We start from the raw sequence: 20159 nt of genomic DNA, 5'->3' as shown, positions 1-20159 counted from the left end.
AGCAATAATCTCATCCCATTTAAGGGGTAAACATCTCAACACACCAATCTCATCCCATATAAGGGGAAACAGTCTCATCACATTAACACGGGGATTAACCCCTCAATCACTCCTACACCGGCATGTGTAGTTTCGGGGTTAGGTTGTTCCGACCTACCCTTCCTCGGTGGCTAATCGATACACCCAAAGCATTTGTTATTAAAAGTATTTACCACTCAATTCATATTCTTTTATATGTCATTCATTTTATTGACATCATTGGCCATAACGCAATATCATTCTTGGCACATTGGCTGTACTTCATAATTCAACTCATTATTCCATTTCCATTCGTTATCATGAATAATCAACAACAAGGCCTTTCGACATTAAGGCTTTAATCACATACATGAGCAAATTAGGGTCTTAGGCACATATTACTTCTTACGCAATTGACATGGTAGCTTTCATAAGAATTCACGCTTTCAAATCATATCATAGTAACACACAACCCATAGTTAAACCAAATCCTCAAACATTAACTAAACATTGAACACATAACTATTTCGACACAAGGCTTATTTGACATTCAATTTATAAAGGGCATCACGAGACATACAAGGACATTGCGGGGTTCAATTCTAGGAGAAGAGTTTAGCCAACATACCTCACTTAAGCTTCCTTAAACTCTAAAATGTTCCGGAAATCTTAGAAACTTCAATCTATTTTAGAAATGTAACAAATTTAACAAAACTTAGGAAGATACTCATGGTTCTAGCTTCTTTGAGCATTTCATCAAATACTAGGTGTGCATTAAGGTTTCAAGACCCTTTCATGGAGGATCCCATCATCCCACAACCCATTATTTACCATTTTTGCTCAACAATCTCCCTTCATCCCTTGATAACTCATGCATGCAAAATAAACAACTCCCATACCCAAAAACTATCTTACCAATTACCCATTCCTAGTTAAATTTCAAAATTTAGGTTTAGGGAGTAGAATTTTACCTCGCAGATGAAGACCTAGTGTGCTTTCCTTGATAATCTTCCAATATTTGAGTAAGAATTAAGGAAAAAATGGTTGAGGAAATCTCTCCCCCTCTAGAGCACTCTCTTTCTCTCAAAATATCAGGTTTTTGCTCAAAATATGGTACATATTTTCTATTTAATGAAGTAGGGTCGGGTTATAAAGATCCAAAAAATGAAGCTCCGGAATAGGATCTGCGGTCGTATATGCGACCAGATAATGCATCTGCGGTCCACGAAATAAACCTCCAAAACTGGGCAACTCTGCCTGGGTTTGCGGTCACTATGCAGCCCGCAGACCTATTTTGGGGTCGCATAATGAACCGCAAAATAGTTCTGCGGTCGCATAGTCGACCGCATAATGGCACCCAATCCTGCCTCACTCTGCGGCCATTTTGTGGCCCGTAGAGTGATTCTACGACCGCATAATGGACCGCAGAAATGCGTTATTCTGCCAAAATATTTCCTTTTACTCTTCAACGCATTGTTCAACCCAAAAAGTCCATACCGCGGTGAGCTTATACACTCTTCAAACATGTAAGCCTACTTCGGCACCATGAAACCTTAAATTAGCTTGCGGAATTTTACGAGGCCTAACCATTTGCCACTCATAGAATTTGCCTACAATAGACATTATCATGCTAGCATTCAGATGGCTCCATTCGAGGCTCTATATGGTAGGAGATGTAGATCTCCCATTGTGTGGTTCGAGATTAGGGAAGCGGAATTGATAGGGCCAGACCTCGTGTATCAGGCTATGGAGAAGGTTAAGATCATTAAGGAACGGTTGAAAATTTCCCAGGGTCGTCAGAAGTCCTATTCGGATGTACATCCTAGGGATTTGGAGTTCCAAGAGGATGATTGGGTATTCTTGAAGGTTTCCCTTATGAAGGGTATAATGCGGTTTACTATGAAAGAAAAATTGAGTCTGAGGTATGTCGGACTATACAGAATCATTCAGAGGATTGGTTAGGTAGCTTACAGGCTAGAACTACCTCCAGAGATGTCTTTAGTGCATCCAGTGTTTCATGTATCCATGTTGAAGAAGGTGATTGGAGATCCGTCGCTTATTGTTCCGGTTGAGACTATTGAGGTTACTGAGGAATTGACTTATGAAGAGATTCCAGTTTCCATTCTTGATAGGCAGGTCCAAAAGCTAAGAAACAAATAGATTGCCTCCGTGAAAGTGCTATGGCAAAACCAACAGGTTGAAGAGGCCACCTGGGAGGCCGAGGAAGAGATGAAGAGGAAGTACCCTCATTTGTTTGAATAATTATGTGTTTAGGTAGCTGTGTTATATGAAAATGTTAAGAGTTTACCTCCTATGAATTATATTTCACTTGTACAGTTGTTGTTAAAGGTGTTCCTTTTTAGTAATATTGTAACACCCCATAAATTCGGCTTAGGTATGAATGTGTTAAATGTGTAGTAATGTTATATTTTGGACATGTAAAGTTCTATCGGTATGATTATGGGTGGAAATAGTTATTTTAGAATCAAGACGGAGAGTGAGGTGTATAAGATTCGATAAAATCGACTAAGTTTACAAAAGGTCTGTCTTGCATCAGGATGTAGTAAACATGTGTAAGGCATTTGGGAAAACTCAAAATACAAAAGTTGTAGCCCTTTGAAATAGCTTTCTAATGATATATTGTGGAGCCTGAACAGATCTCTGTGCAAATAGTTATGTGCATTTTACAGAGAAATGCACAATATGCGTGCCAGGCGCGCGCCTGGATGGTCCCGTGCGCGGCCGCGCACTTGTGGCAGTGTTACTGCCTTTCTGTCCATTAGGTGCGTGGGAGCGCACCCGGGGGGGGTCATATTTAAAGCCCTACTTCATCCCCCATACCCCAAAACACAAAAACTTGCTCTTGAAAGGGAAGCTCTCAAGAACCTAACCTCCCCCAAGGTCCCTCCACCATCCAAGGTAAGTTCTAATGGTGATTCTAAGTTATTTTCAATTCTTCAACACCTTATTAACATGTATAAACCCTTCAAATCATTAGATATTGGATTGAGACATAATTGTTGAGAGAAGAAATCCTAGAACTCGAATTCAAAATGATTGAACGTCAAAAAGGTAATATCTTCACCCTCTAATTGATTATAGCATTGGCTAAATGATTATAGACTCTAAGTTCATGAGATATGAGTTGATGGGTTTGATAGAAAAGCATGAACGGTTATGGATTTGGGCTGTTGGTTGTTGATTATTGATTAAAGGTGTTGTTTATCTTATGGGTGATGAACAATGATATTGATTATAACAATTTGAGGTTTTAGAATTTATCTAGGAGCAAGAGAATGGGTTATTGGGTGTAGAAACACCATTATGAAGCTTTATACCCGCCAAGTGTTTGATAAAATCCCTAAGTGACCAAAACATGAGTATTATTGCTAATATGGAATCCCTTTGACTTGTATTGTTATAGATTAAAGTTGAAAGGGTTGACAAATATTGTATTACGCTCAAGAGCAGGAAGTTAAGGTATGTGAGGCTAACTCTCTACGTTGGGAATGTTTATGATTCTCCCTACGTCTCATACTTTATGACTATTACGAATTCCTAGCAAGTAATTATGCCTCAGCTCCATGAATGGTTGTAGAAATTCTATTCTCTAGATGGCGTAGTTCATAATTCATTCAATATCTTATAAGCCTTAGTTGTGACAAATCAATTTATTATGAATACATGTCCCACTCTAGTTCTATTCAACTTCCAGTATCATGTAACTCAATATGATTCATTATTTCAATATCATGTATTGTAGTATGATTCTCATTTCCTGATTATAAATCCCTGAATGTTGAACACCTGTATTTGGGCCTGAGGCCACAGTTTATGCTTTATGCATCTTTGGGCCCGAGGCCGCAGTTTATGCTTTATGCATTTTTGCGCTTGAGGCCGCAGTTATGTATACATATACTTGGGCCCGAGGCCACAGATTGTGCACATATATATATTGGTCCTGAGGCCGCAGTTTAATATTCAGATAAACAGGTGGTTTATCATTCATAAGAGGGAGTATTCATATCCTTACTTCCTTATCAATTCTCAGTTATCAGTTCAGTTTCAGTTTCAGTATTTACAGTTATTTCTTTCAGTTATTTTACATACTAGTACAATTCAAATGTACTGACGTCCCTTTTTGCCGGGGCCACAATTTTTAGGTTGACGACTCTGCTTGCTAGGGCATCTCGTATCAGCTATTGGTGAGCCCCAATCTTTCGAGACATTATCCCTCTTTTCTTTTAGTCTTTATAGTATTTTAGTTAATAAGATATACTGGGGATCTTGTCCTGGTAAACAGTTACAGTATTCTTTAGAGGCTTCGTAGACTATAATCTAGTCAGTCAGGTAGTAGAAAGCTTTTATGTGTTAGCCTTGTCGGCTACTCGTTTATACTTGCAGACTTTTTCACTACTTTCCGTATTTATGATATTTCAGTCAGACTCTTTACTATATCGGCATGTTGAATGTTTATATTCAGCTTACAGTTATACCACATGTTGATCCAGCCATCCAGTTGGTTTGCTCGGTAACATGCAGTTAGGCACCGAGTGCTGTGTTACGCCCAAGCCATAGTCCAGGGCGTGACAAAGCTAATGTAACACCCCGTAAATTTGGCTTAGGTATAAATATGTTAAATGAGTAGTAATGTTATATTTTTGACATGTAAAGTTCTATCAGTATGAGTATGGGTGGAAATAGTTACTTTAGAATCAAGACGGAGAGTGAGGTGTATAAGATTCGATAAAATAGACTAAGTTTACAAAAGGTCTGTCTTGCAGCAGGATGTAGTGAAAATGTGTAAGGAATTTGGGAAATCGTAAAACACAAATGTTGTAACCCATTGAAATATCTTTCCAACGATATATTGTGAAGCCCGAACGGATATTTGTGCAAAAGGTTATGTGCATTTTACAGAGCAATGTGCAATATGCGAGCCAGGCGCGCCCGGATGGTCCCGTATGTGGCCGCGCACTTGTGGTAGTGTTACTGCCTTTCTGCACGTTAGGTGCACAGTTAGGCCTTCAAGTGCATGTAGGCACACCGAGGGGTCATTTTTAAAGCCCTACGTCGTCCCCATGAGTCTCAGGGGTCATTGTGAGCTCGGTGCGTAATCAATATAGACTTGTGTTTATTTCTCATGAGTCTCAGTCTAGATTACCAGCATGTCATAAATAGTTGAAGCATAAGTTCTCATAATCAGCTCATGAATACATGTCTCAGTTTAGTTCTATTCAGCATTCTAGTATCATGTAACTCAATATAGTTCAGTATTTCAGTATCATGTATTACAGTACAATTCTCAGTTCTTGTTTTTAAATCCCTGGATGTTGAACACCTATATTTGGGCCCGAGGCCGCAGTTTATGCTTTATGCATGTTTGGGCCTGAGGCCACAGTTTTTTCATTATGCATGTTTGGGCCTGAGGCCGCAGTTAATGCTTTATGCATCTTTGGGCCTGAGGCCGCAGTTATGTATACGTATACTTGGTCGGGAGGCCGTAGTTTGTGCACATATATATTGGGCCTGAGGCTGCAGTTTATTTATTTAGATAAACAAGTTGTTCATCATCCAGAAGAGGGAGTATTCATATCCTTACTTCCTTTGTTTCGTTATGAGTTATCAATTATCATTTAAGTTATCAGTTATCAATGCAGTTTCAATTTCAGTAGTTATCATTTCCGTTAGTTATCTATTCTCTATTATCATCTCAGTTTCAATTTCAGCATTTACAGTTCTTTCTTTCAGTTGCTTTACATTTCAGTACAATTGTCACGCCCCGAACTCTGGGAGCGCGACCGGCGCTCAACCAAGTGAACCCAGTCAAGCAAGCATGTTAGATACTTTCTACCCAAACTCACTTATGAATATAAAACAAATACATATTTTCATTAATTATACGATAAGGAGACCATGTATACAATATCAATTCATTACCATAAGTTACTTCATTTTAAAGTCTTTAATTACACAAATTTATATGGTATAAAGTGGAACAAGTAATTCCAACACAACATAACATGGTTTGACTTCCCCGGCACCAATATACAGCCATACTTTGTCTATGGAGCCTCTAATAGATACAGAAGAGTACTTTGATAATGCCGGCAACAAGGTTCCGGCTATACCTCAAACACAATACATAAGGAACAAAAGATACATGACCCTGGAATGAAGTGGGGCTCACCAAGTCAGCTGGGAAGAGGCTGTACCGCTATCACTGATCAATGTTTCCTGCTGTGGAACCACCTGCATCCATTGAAGATGCAGCGCCCCCGGCAAAAGGGACATTAGTACATATGGAATAATACTAGTATGAATGACAAAACACCCTCTCAATAGAATGATAAATAATACAATGAATACCAATCATAATATCACTGGAAGTCACAAACAACATCAAACCTCAAATTTGGATCAAGACAGTGTTCAAATTTAATTTCCATGTCTTAAGTTGGGAGATCTTTAATACCAATATGCCACCGTTCACGATACCAATATTCACAATACTAATACTACCGTACTTTTAGCATGGAGTCGGATCACGACCCGATTGACTAGGCCATCTCATTAGAAACATCAACCACAATCACAATTTCAATTTACAATTTCTAGCACAATCACCACCATGTGTGCGGCATAGCATCCGATCACGACCCGATCGGTAAGGCCGTCTCATTCGAGACATTATCCTTTTTATACCAATCATCTTATTGCATACTTCTTTTACATCTTTTCATTTCATTGGCACTAGTGGCCACAATTATAAAATCATTCTTGGCACGTCGGTTGTATTTAATATTTCATGCTCACCTTTTTCACTTTCAAACATCATCATCATCATCCACAACAAGGCATTTCAAATCAACTTTTTAGTACACATGTGAGCACTTAAGAGTCTTAGGCACATAGAGATTTTTCACAAGATTTGGCATAATAGCCTTCGTTTGGACTTGGCTTAAAGTCGAAACATTTTTAATGCACAACTCATACTTTGAACACATTATCAAATGATAACATAACATGATAAAAAGCATTTGGTATACATATTGAGCATATATCTTTCAACACAACTCATTCGGAATAGCCAATATTTTTATAGTGAACCATGTGGGACTTACATAAATTACATGAATACCGTGGGATTCAATTTTAAGAGAGGAGTTTAGCCAACATACCTCGATTTGAGCTTTTCTTAAATTACTACAATGTTCCAAAAATCCTAGCAATCCCAATCTCAACCTTCAAGCTCCTAAAATACTACAATTCTCCATTTGATTAAAATGTCCAAATATCACCCACAATTCAATACCTACCATTAGATATCCCAACTACATCAAAATAAATACGAAAAGATTCATAAATATTCATTTAGGCTTCACAATTCGGCAACAAGCCTTCAACCATCTCAAATTATCCAATAGGCTCATCCATTAGCCTATTCAATTTAATTCTTATAATTTAATATTCATTTGGAGTCATTAATAATACTATGTTAATTACCCAACATCATCAAGTCACTATTCATTGCCTTCTCCAACAAAACTCTAGGTTCAAGAACATCCATTTCAATAACTAGTGTTGTATCTTATCCAAATGGTGATTTCCAATTAAATTCGTTCATCAATTAAGTTATCAAGTCTATTGGAATCATTAGAAACTCAAGACATATGTATTTATATCAATTCATCACTATTCATCTTCTTCTTTACCCAAAAATGGCATTCTCAAGACCCACCCTTAGGGTTCATACAATATCCCATTATAACTTCAAATATAACTCATAAAAATGCTACCTATACTCCAATATGACATATATATGAAGCTCAAGTGAAGGGATTACCTCTTGGTGGAAGAATCTCACTTTTCCTCTTTTTGGTGTTCTTCAAAATTCAACCAATTTCCTATGGATTTGATCCATAATAATATTAGTGTTATGACTAAATGATGTTATATAATCATCCTTGTGCCATAAAAACTTACCTTGAAGTGTATCCATGGTGGAAGAGCTCCTCCTTCTCTCTTGAAATCCATTCGAAGATGAAGGACTAACACATTTTCTCTCTAAACCCATGTTTTCAGCTCCTTAAAATAACCCTTGAAGCTGCGTAGCCTCCTGCGTAGGTTACTCACAAAGGCTATGCAGGGTGGAATTCCATTCCCCTTCAATTGGAAGTTGCTGGATTTTTCTACGCAATGGTGCATAGGCTACGCTGCTATGCTACGTAGGCTACGCAAGACTAGCATAGCTGTTCTGTCACCCTTTGGTAAAAAGGTTATAACGTCTTGTAGGAATCTCCAAATGGCAAACAGTTTGAAGCATTAGAAGCTAGACACAAGACCTTTCATTTGATAGGTAATAAACCATATAAAACTTCATATCTTTAAAGTTATGCTCGTTTGAAGTTAGGTCTTATGCGAACTCACTTGAAACTTTACCCCATCGTATAATTTCCAGCTTGACTTAGCCTCGGGGCTCTTCTTAGACCATAAACCATTCTTAATGTACCTCATACATATATTGTCATGATCAATTGATATCATTAATATTATTATTCTTGTTCATACCCGAATTAATATAATTAGTACCTGCCAATTTTCTTAATCGTCTTAAAACACTTCAAACTTTTCTGGGGTGTTACATTCTCCCCCACTTAAGAACATTCATCCTCGAATATTTTACAAGTCATTATTAGGAACAGTATTATCCTCCTTTCACCTTAACCATCATCTTTAATCGTTCTTGACTTCATATAGATCTTAGATATTCTTCCATCATTTCAACTTCCTTAAGGCCCAAAAGTTTGGCTAACTCCCAAATTTTTCAGAAATTTCGGCAGAGTGTCCTCTGCAATTGGGCCTAACCACCTGCCAGGGAATCACCAAAACCAGTCCTAACAACATATACATGAACCAAAGATGCAACATAACATTAAAACAATGCCAATTGTGGCCTCACGAGCAGTATACTACCAAAAAGGAATACCTTTAACATCAGCTATACAGTTGATACATAATTCATAGAAGGTAACTCTTAGCATTTTCGTAAAACACAACTTTATACATGACTATTCAAACAAATGAGGGTACTTCTTCTTCATTTCTTCCTCGGCCTCCCAAGTGGCCTCTTCAACCTGCTGGTTTCGCCATAACACTTTCACGGAGGCAATTTCTTTATTTCTCAACTTTTAGACTTGCCGATCAATAATAGAAACTGGAATCTCTTCATAAGTCAATTTCTCATTAACCTCAATAGTCTCAACCGGAACAATGAATGTCCGGTCTACAACTACTTTCTTCAACATAGACACGTGAAATATTGGGTGCACTAATGATATCTCAGGTGGAAGCTCAAGCTTGTATTCCACCCCACCAATCCTTTGAATGATTCTGTACGGTCCGACATACCTTGGAATTAATTTCCCTTTCTTACCAAATCTAATTACACCCTTCATGGGGGAAACCTTCAAGAATACCCAATCATGTTTCTTGAACTCCAAATCCCTACGACGAACATCCGAATAAGACTTCTGACAACTCTGAGTAGTCTTCAACCACTCCTTAATGATTTTAACTTTTTCCATAACCTGATGCATGGGGTCTGGCCCTATCAACTCTACTTCCCCAATTTCGAACCACCCAATGGGAGATCTACATCTCCTATCATATAAAGCCTCGAACGGTACCATCTGAATGCTAGCATGATAACTATTGTTGCCGGCAAATTCTATGAGTGGAAAATGATCATCCCGGTTACCTTTGAAGTTAAGAACACAAGCGCGCAACATATCCTCAAGCTTCTGAATAGTCTGCTCCGCCTTCCGTCAATCTGCGGGTGAAAGGTTGTACTAAGATTCACCTGAGTACCCAAACCTTGCTGAAATTTCTTCCAAATATTAGCTGTGAAATGTGCCTCCCGATTAGAAATGATGGAAACTAGAGTGCCATGCAGTCTGATGATTTCCTTGATATACAGCTGAGCATACTGTTCCGCTGTGTCGGTAGCCTTAACAAGTAAGAAGTGTTCTGATTTCGTGAGTCGATCCACAATCACCCAAATCGAGTCAAGCTTATGAGGAGTGCAAGGTAGTCCTACTACAAAGACCATATTAATCATTTTCCACTTCCATATTGGAATTTCTATGCTCTGTGCCAACCCACCGGGCCTTTGGTGCACGGCCTTCACTTGTTGACAATTTGGACATCTCGCAATAATGTCCGCTACATTCCTCTTCATATCATTCCACCAATAGACTTCCTTAAGATCATGATACATTTTTGTAGAGCCCGGGTGCACAAAATACCTAGAGGTGTGAGCCTCGGTCATGATTCTCTCCCGGAGACCATATACATTTGGAACACATAGACGCCCTTGGTACCTTAGTGTACCATCACCCATGCAAAGAGAAAAGGCAACGGTTTTATGTTTATGAATCCCCTCTTTCAACTATGCCAACAATGGATCGTTGTATTGCTTCTCCTTAACTTCCACAGCAAGTGATGATTCAGCCCTATTTTGCACAATCACCCCTCATTCACTAGAGTCCGCAAGACGAACTCCCAAACTAGCCAATCAGTGAACTTCCTTGGCCAATGGCCTTTGATATGCCTCCAAGTGTGCTAAACTACCTATAGATTTCCGGCTAAGATCATCCGCCACAACATTAGCCTTACCTGGATGATATAGAATATCCATGTCATAGACCTTGAGTAAGCAAGACATCTTCTCTGCCTCAATGTCAATTCCTTCTGCTTGAAAATATATTGAAGGCTCTTATGGTCCGTGAATATAATATACACATGGACCCCATATAAATAATGACACCAAATTTTTAATGCAAATACCATCTTCGGAAGTTCTAAATCATGTGTTGGATAGTTCTTTTCATGATTCTTGAGTTGCCTAGAAGCATAAGCTATCACCTTGCCATGTTGCATTAATACACACCCAAGTCCGATTCTCGAAGCATCACAATATACTACAAACCCATTTGTACCCGCTGGTAGGGTCAACACTGGTGTAGTAGTCAATCTCAATTTCAACTCCTGAAAGCTCCTTTCAGAAGCATCTGACCAATGGAACTTAACCGCCTTCTGCATCAATTTTGTCAACGGAGAGGCAAGAGTATAAAACCCCTCCACAAACTTTCTGTAATACCCAGCTAAGCCTAAGAAACTGTAAATCTCTGTTGGAGTTGTAGGCCCCGGCCAATTCTTCACATCTGCAATTTTCTGAGGATCAACCTTAATTCCTTCACTAGAGACGACATGACCCAAGAATGTGACAGGTTCAAGCCAAAACTCACACTATGAAAACTTTGCATATAACTTGTGCTGATATAGGATTTGCAGAACTACCCTTAGATGATCGGCATGGTCCTCTCGATTGCGTGAATAAAAAAGGATATCGTCAATAAACATTATCACAAAAGAGTCAAGGAACGGCATGAAAACTCGGTTCATAAGATCCATGAATGCCGCCGGGGCATTCGTTAGCCCAAAAGAAATCACCTAAAATTGAAAGTGCCCATATCGGGTTCTACAAGCTGTTTTCGGAACATCCTGCTCCCTGATCTTCAATTGGTGATTTCCAGATCGTAAATCAATTTTGGAGAAGTACTTAGCACCCTGTAACTGGTCAAAGAAATCATCTACCCTTGGCAGTCGGTACTTATTCTCTATTATGACCTTGTTGAGCTACCGATAGTCGATACACATTTGAAGTGACCTATCCTTCTTCCTTACAAAGACACCCGGTGCGCCCCAAGGCGACATACTCGATCGGATAAAACCCTTTTCTAACAAATCTCTCAATTGTTCCTTTAGTTCCTTTAATTCTGCTGGTGCCATTCTGTAGGGCGGAATAGATATAGGCTGCATGTCTGGCATCACTTTAATCCCAAAGTCAATCTCCCTGTCTGGTGGTATAATAAGGAGCTCATTCGGAAAGACTCCCGGAAATTCATTCACAACAGGCACGGACTCAAGTGTAGGTGCCTCAACATCGATGTCCGTAACATGGACCAAATAGTAAATACACCCTTTGTTGATCATCTTCATGGCCTTAAGGTAAGAAATAAACCTACCCATTGGCACCACATCATCTCCCTTCCACTCAATAACTGGCTCATTTGAAATTCGAACCTAACAGTCCTGGTTCGGCAATCAAGCTTGGCAAAACATGAATAAGGCCAGTCCATCCCCATTATTACATCAAAATCGACCATCTTCAATTCAATGAGATCGGCCATGGTATCCCGACAACGCAACGTGACAACACAATCCCTATAAACCCGCGCGGCCAAAATAGACTCACCAACCAGAGTAGATACAGAGAACAACTCGTGAAGCTGTTTCGGTTCTATCCCAAATTCTATAGCAACATATGGAGTGACATATGACAAAGTGGAACCGGGATCAATAAGAGCATACACATCATGAGATTAGACAGTCAATATACATGTGGCAACATCTGGAGAAGCTTCTGAATTCTGGCGACCCCTCATATCATAGAAACGGTCAGATCCTCCCGAACTCTGTGCTCCACCCCTAGCTGCACCACGCCCTGCGGGTGTTGGAGTGCCTCAAGCTAGAGGAGGTGCTGCGGATGTAGTAGCTGCAAAACTGGCTAGCTGTGCTGGGCCCCTGCCTATACCCTGGAAGGAAGAATGACAATCCCTCTTAATGTGGCACCTCAATCCGCATCTGTAGCATACGGGTAAGTCCATATAACATATTCCTTAGTGCATATTTCCACACCTAGGGCATGGGGGCCTCCGCTGCTGCCGAAATCTACCACCATGATGACCCTGCTGATAGGATCCCCTATTGCCCGAACGGACCTAAAACGGCTCCACTGCTGCTGGTGACTGGGCCCTGAAGGCGGTGCACTAGCCAAAGACTGAGCAAAGGACTGAGATGGCCCTGACGACCGTCCCCTGAACGTTGACCTACCGCCACTAGAAGAACCACCAAAGTTGCCCGAAGACCGGGCCTTATTGCTACCCTTTCACTCTATCATGTTCTTCAATTTACGGGTCTTTGTTCCTTGAGCAAATGCCACCATCTTCTCATAGTTCATATCAGAATTCAAGGCAGCTGTAGCGGCTTCATTAATTTCTAAGGGACTAAGTCTCTGCACAAACCGACACACTCTAGCCTCCATAGTGGGCAACATATAAATAGCATACTTGGACAGGTGCGCGAATCTCATATAGTACTCCCACACACTCAGGATACCTTGCCTCAGGATCTCAAACTCAGCGGCATGGGCTGCCTTAGTCTCGGCAGGCAAGAAATGATTAATAAAGGCATCGGCAAACTCAACCCACCTCGCCGGAGGTCTCCCTTCTTTACGGGACTCCTCCCATAGTTCAAACCAAGAATATGCCACCTCTTTCAGGTGGTAGGAGGCCAATTCCACTGCCTCCGTCTCAATAGCATGCATAACTAGGAGAGTCTTGTAAATCTCATCAATGAAGTCCTAGGGGTCCTCCTCTGGGTTAGTAACCGTGAATACTGGAGGATCCAACTGGAGAAACCTGTTCACCCTGAAACTAGCAGAATCCCCTGGCTGACTGGAAAAAGTGGGTGCAACATTCGATCTATGGGCTTGGGAAGCCACTATCTGAGCCAACATCTGTATGGCTCCCCTAAGATCAACATCAGAAACACCAGAATCGGAAGCTGGAGTTGGAGGTGGAACTGGAATATCAGTTAGAGGGACCGTTGCACCCTCAGTAGGTGTAGGGATAGGTGCAGTCTGATCAGTTGTAGTAGAATCAGGCAGTGTAGTAATTGGGGGAATATCCTCACCCCTTGGGTACTCACCGCATTATCAAATATAGGATCAACTGCCACTCCTGGGGCGACATTGTCTCTCTGGTCAGCTCTTGCCTTCTTCTTAGGTGCCATGTACTGAAAATTAGAGCAACGCATGAGATAAAGGAAGAACAATCTTACAATCAGCTCTATTGCACGATCAAGAACATGAAAGAAGGGTATCATTCCTAAATGCCCAAGTAGCCTCCCCATTATAGATGTGATCGACAACACATCGATAAAAAGGACTCTACTAGACACGACTCCGAGACATCCTAGGACACTATAAAACTTTATGCTTTGATACCAAGATTGTCACACCCCGAACTCGGGGAGCACGACCGACGCTCAACCGAGTGAACCCAGTCAAGCAAGCATGTTAGATACTTTCTACCCAAACTCACTTATAAATACAAAACAAATACATATTTTTGTTAATTATACGACAAAGAGACCATGTATACAATACCAATTCATTACCATAAGTTACTTCATTTTAAAGTCTCCAATTACACACATTTTCATGGTCTAAAGTGGAACAAGTAATTCCAACACAACATAACATGGTTTGACTTCCCCAGCACCAATATACAACCCACACTTTGAAAAAAGTCAAACTTGGACAACTCTTCCAACTTAAAGCTTCAACAATGAAATTCATTCTTCCAAACTAATTCTGAATCACCCGAAAACCAAAACCGATGATACACACAATCATACAGAGCTACTCATGCCCTCAAACCACTAAGCGAAGTGCAAATGCTCAAAATGACCGGTCGGGTCGTTACATTCTCCCCCTCTTAAACATACGTTCATCCTCGAACGTGCCAAGAGTCGTTCCAAAGCCATCAAAATCCATGTAACTCACCTTGCATATACCCGGGGGGTGATCCCACGTCACCCCAATCCATGTAAGCCTGACAACACAAGATAACTGAAGATCATTACTTTAACCTTAGTGCATAAGCCTTAGAACCCAATTTCTAGCATCCGGAATTCCTTACAAGACCCGAATCTCGCACCTACACACTGTATAAATCTGAACAAGTTGTATCAAGCTATAGCCATAACCCAAGATGTAATCACACGATATACCACATAACTCGCATACTCGTAGCAATAATTCTCAAATCACAGTAGCTACTCAAAACAAACCCAATACCGGTAATAAACCTCATATCAAATAAAACCTCGTTCAAAACCTTCTTACACTACCGATGATGAAAGAAACACGCAGAAAATCATAACCACTTATCAGATTAACAAGTCATGGAGCTCTCTCGCCCAACCAGCACCATAGCCCAAATTCTAAGCTGACTTCCAATATTACTCTTCCAAACATACCATTACAAAATTTGATAGAAATCACTTCAGGACCAAAGACTTCATCTCATCAAATACAAGCTACTCTACTGACATGCCACACAATACTACCTAGAGCCGCAAACTATGCAATCCGTGCACCAATAAGCAACACACTCAATATACTCAAACATAGAAAATTATTCAAATGAGTGAACCATCCGGCAAGCTTAACAAGTACCACCACAAACGCAATGCTACGAACCCATCACACATAGTAAAACCAAGACACATGAATCTATCACAAATGATCATATCCCAACGTAACCCCACTACAATGTATGGCCCCATCCAAACACCGGTCCATATAAAATACCTCAAGCCACAATGCTCTAAATCAATAACCACATGCAATTCGATATTAAATACAAGAAGTGCATGATCATAACCATGGAGAAACGAATAGCACAATATACCACCAACAGGAAAGACCATAACCAAGGCACAATCAGCCATTCAACACCCCAATAACCATCTCCCTCGAATTTTACCGCATGGCATATACAGAAATGCATCTAATGTGCAAGTATCCAACAAATCACAACTCATTGTAGCATAGAAAAGTAACACATAAAACATATCAGATACGAATAAGATCAATTCTAACCGAATGGTACATCCCTCAACAATAGTAGTACGGAGTCAACCAATCTGACTCGGTGTAGAATACACATCCTCATTAGGCCTACCAATGAGCCCCCAAAGCAACCCTGGTCATCCACAAATAGATAAATAACCCTCCAAAAGTCCACAATGACCTAACCATAACACATACTAACATCTAGCTAACTTTGGCCACATCTTCACAGTCCACAACCACGAAACAATCTGCTTCTAAGAACTTCCAGTCTCCAAATTCATAGAAAACACTAATCACCATAGCTGATCCCAACTCCACCACTCGAATGTCTAACACATCTCTCATGCACGATCATCTCACAAGGAATACTTCTATAATTCTTCCGTGCCACATAGCAAAAATCTCAATATCAGTAGTCGATCAACCAAGCGAGTATCGCAATACTAATGAAGCATCCGTAAGAAAAAACTCAATGTGACTTCTGAATGTACACTCTTCTCAAGTAATACCAAATAGTGCCAACATTTATTCTCACCATCTGAAAGTGTCTGTGTTGCATAAACTCATGACCTTCCTTATGAAACTGAATCATATACTTGCACATGCAAATCCCAATCTCACACCACGTACCGCCTCTATTAGGCCATCATATAAAAACACGAGAACCTCATTATCAACTCTGAGTCACAAGCAGACTACATACTCAATTAGCCAGGAACCTTTCACATGATCCCATCCAATAGAAAATCACAATATGTAACATGCTCCTCAGGCCGGTAGGGAATATCTATCTCAAACCGTGGTAGAAACCATCGAGAATACTTTGAAATCCATTTGCACATGACCAAGCTATCAGAAATGAATACCTCTAACTCAAGCAAGCCACGCAGGTTGCCAAATCCAAGAGTATTGCCACAAAACACTCGTAAAGCCTCACCTCATCATACGAACCCAAAGAATTGAGCATACCATTATCATATTGATCCAACCTACTACCAAGTTGTCCTATTTCCTCCGAGTTTCTTCTTAATTTCCTTCAAATTGACACTTCTCCTCGCCATAATACCACGATCCTCAACCAGAACGCACCACATGAGACCCTAGCATGAAACCACGTCGCCCTAAAGCCTATAAGCTACCGTATTCCCATTTAAACACTCAAACTACCGCATCTGAGATATCCACTATGAAGAGACTTTATGTGAATCAAAAACTATTTCCTTTACCTTTCTGACATTGAAATGTAGGATCCATAATGATACAGAAGAACTGCAAGTCCCGACACCATCTAATGCAAATCTCAGATCTTAGCCATAAAAATCTGAAAAATTCTCAAATACCACATATGAATCTTGAATCTGTTAGAACCTCCTCGGGGGTCCTCCACTGTATCCAATCACAAATGCGCTTCCCAAACGAGATGAACGACATGTGCTCCATTAGCACACCAACACCCAAAGAAGTAATCCACACCTCTAAGCAACCGAGTGAATTCCTACTCCATGCACACTACATCCGTCATGAATAACAAACTCAAATCATCCCGTGATTTCCATATACCCATAAAGTGTAATATATCTCGTATCCAAAAATCTCCTCACTCGAGTCATCCTCGATCTCAACCTCTGCAAGTCATAAATGATTCACAGGTATGCCTCATAAATGATCTCAACCAAAACCAATACAACACATAACCATGCAATCAGATCGCCGATGGTAGACTCTCCCACTTGGCTCAAAGCCACAGAACAAAACATACGGTAACGCACAATACCCATACTCTATTACTACCATCACCTCGCACTGAAATCCAACTAAACCCTTCATAATCTCATGCAACAAAAATCATAAAATACCTCAAATCATTTGCGAAGCTTGCATTCATCCTCGTGACAGTCAAGTCAACTTTCGCAACTGTTCAATACTCAAATCGCAACTCATATAACTCACTGGTAGAAAGAAACTCCCCATACAATCATCTTAAGGATCACACATCCGTAGATTACCCCGCAGGTGATAACCCACATGCTTAGCCTCAAATTGACATCTCTCTATACCCTTTCACAGCCACCATTAATATGCAATCACTTAATGTTCCTGAGTCTGAACTCATCCACAAGACATGCGAATCTACTTCGTTCCACAAATAAACGACATGAAAGATCCCTCAACATGATCATAACTCGAGACTGTACAACACATCAAGACATAAATCAAGCACCCAATAGTCTTTTTCACATCTCAAGCAAACTCTTCTCATCACATTCAAACCATCTGAACACATCCCGCAGTCACATCACACTCATCATATAGCCATCCAACCACTCACCGAGCCATAAATTCCACTCATAGGGACACTACCAGACATATAAGTCCAAAAGGATATGCTCACATGATTGAAACTATCGAGCCTATGTTGCGGTCTAAACCTAGCCTCAAGTCCTCTAGACTGGCCCATCACCAAAACATAGAAGACGCATCTCGCACCTCATCCATGGAATCGCAAGCCGTCGATGCACCACTAATACCAAAAGGTCACATAACATATGAGTGAGTGGAAGGAATTCAAAGGGATATTCTTCAAGCTGAATCAATGTCGCACGATAAGGAAAGTAAGACGGGAAGTTTATCCTAAATGTCATGTAGCCTCTCGAAGATAGGTATGGACGTCATCATACCGATCTACAAGACTCTACTAGCCACTTGCTCATGACTCGAAGAACCCATGAACCTAGAGCTCTGATACCAACTTGTCACGACCCAAAATCCAACTAGTCGTGATGGCACCTAACCCAAACCGCTAGGTAAGCCTATTAGCAACAATCCAATTCAAATGAGATTTACTGAGAAAATAAATGATGAAATAACTCTTTTATACAAAAATCCCAAGGATTGGTACTACAAATCATGAGCTTCTAAGATTTAGAGTTTACAAAGCTGGTATGAAATAAATACATCATCTGTTCGAAATATACATAAATAGATTTATAAATATAAAGCTACCTAGATCAAGAGGCAGTTATAACCGGAACGCAGATACATCTTCAATGCCAACTCCTGCCATACACAGCAACATCAGCTCCAAAATCCGCACGCAAGGTGTAGAAGTGTAGTATGATAACAACCGACCACATGTACTCAATAAGTAATAAACCTAACCTATGTTGAAAGTAGTGACGAGCTTGGACAATGGTTAGAGTCCAACACCAACAACCAAGAACAACTCGTAAGGATATAATGAAATAGTACAAGTAATACTCAAAGATATGATGCTCAGCTCGTTCATAGTTACGGAAAATAGGCATGCTTTTAAGGTATAACAGTAAAACCCAAATCTTTCACCGAAGTCACCAAAATGTGTATATGTCAGAAAAATTGTGATTTTTCCCAAAAATGTTCAACAACAGATAAGATGCTCCATTATCAGATAACATGAGGAAAGTACATCTCTATGCCTACATGTCAATGTGTATGAGAACTCATAAATGTCACAATACCGTATAGCATGAGGAAATGCATCTCTATGTCTACATGTCAGGTATGCATGTCAAATGTAATGCACCATAGTGATAAATTCATGTGCTCATGCTCTCGAAGTATTTAACCTTACTCAGCACGCTCAACCACTCAGCACCTTCCAATCACTCAACACTCTCAATCACTCCGCACCTCCCAATCACTCAGCACTCTCTATTACTCGGCATTCACACTCATCGGTACCTCCGCTCACTGCTAGTATGTCAGACTACGAAGAGGCGGATCCTGCCCAAGCGCTAATATAAGCCAACATGGCATGCTTCGGCGTGCATCCTGATCCCATCATGGATCAATAAAGCATGTTGTGACGTGCAGTCCGATCCCATGATCATCACTTACAATCAAGCCCTTGGCCTCACTCAGTTATCAATCTCTCCAGTCTCTAGGGCTCACAAATCTCATGCCACTCAGCCCAAACAATGATAACATGATGTGACAACAATTGATAACAGAGACTGAGATTTGATATGCAAATGAATGAATATGACTAAGTGTGTAATTGCAATGTAAGCAAATAACTCAACAGCAGAAATGACCTCGGTGGGTCTCAACAGAGTAAGCATATAGACTAAACATGATTTCAAACATGATTCACAGCTCATATAATCAAACAAGTAGGAAGAACATTGAGGTAACAGGATATAACAACAAAATAAGTCCGGTCAGAGTCTAATAGTCGACTAAAATCATGATTTGCTCGGTGCAGCCCACACGCTCGCCACCTAGCATGTGCGTCACCTTAATACATCTCTTATAACACAGTTCCCAGGGTTAAGTACCCTCAAATCCAAGTTTAGATATGTTACTTACCTCGAACAAGATGAATCCAATATCGATC

This window comes from Nicotiana tomentosiformis, chromosome 12, assembly GCF_000390325.3.
Source record: "Nicotiana tomentosiformis chromosome 12, ASM39032v3, whole genome shotgun sequence".
Classification (NCBI taxonomy): Eukaryota; Viridiplantae; Streptophyta; class Magnoliopsida; order Solanales; family Solanaceae; genus Nicotiana; species Nicotiana tomentosiformis.
This window is presented reverse-complemented; position numbering follows the sequence as displayed.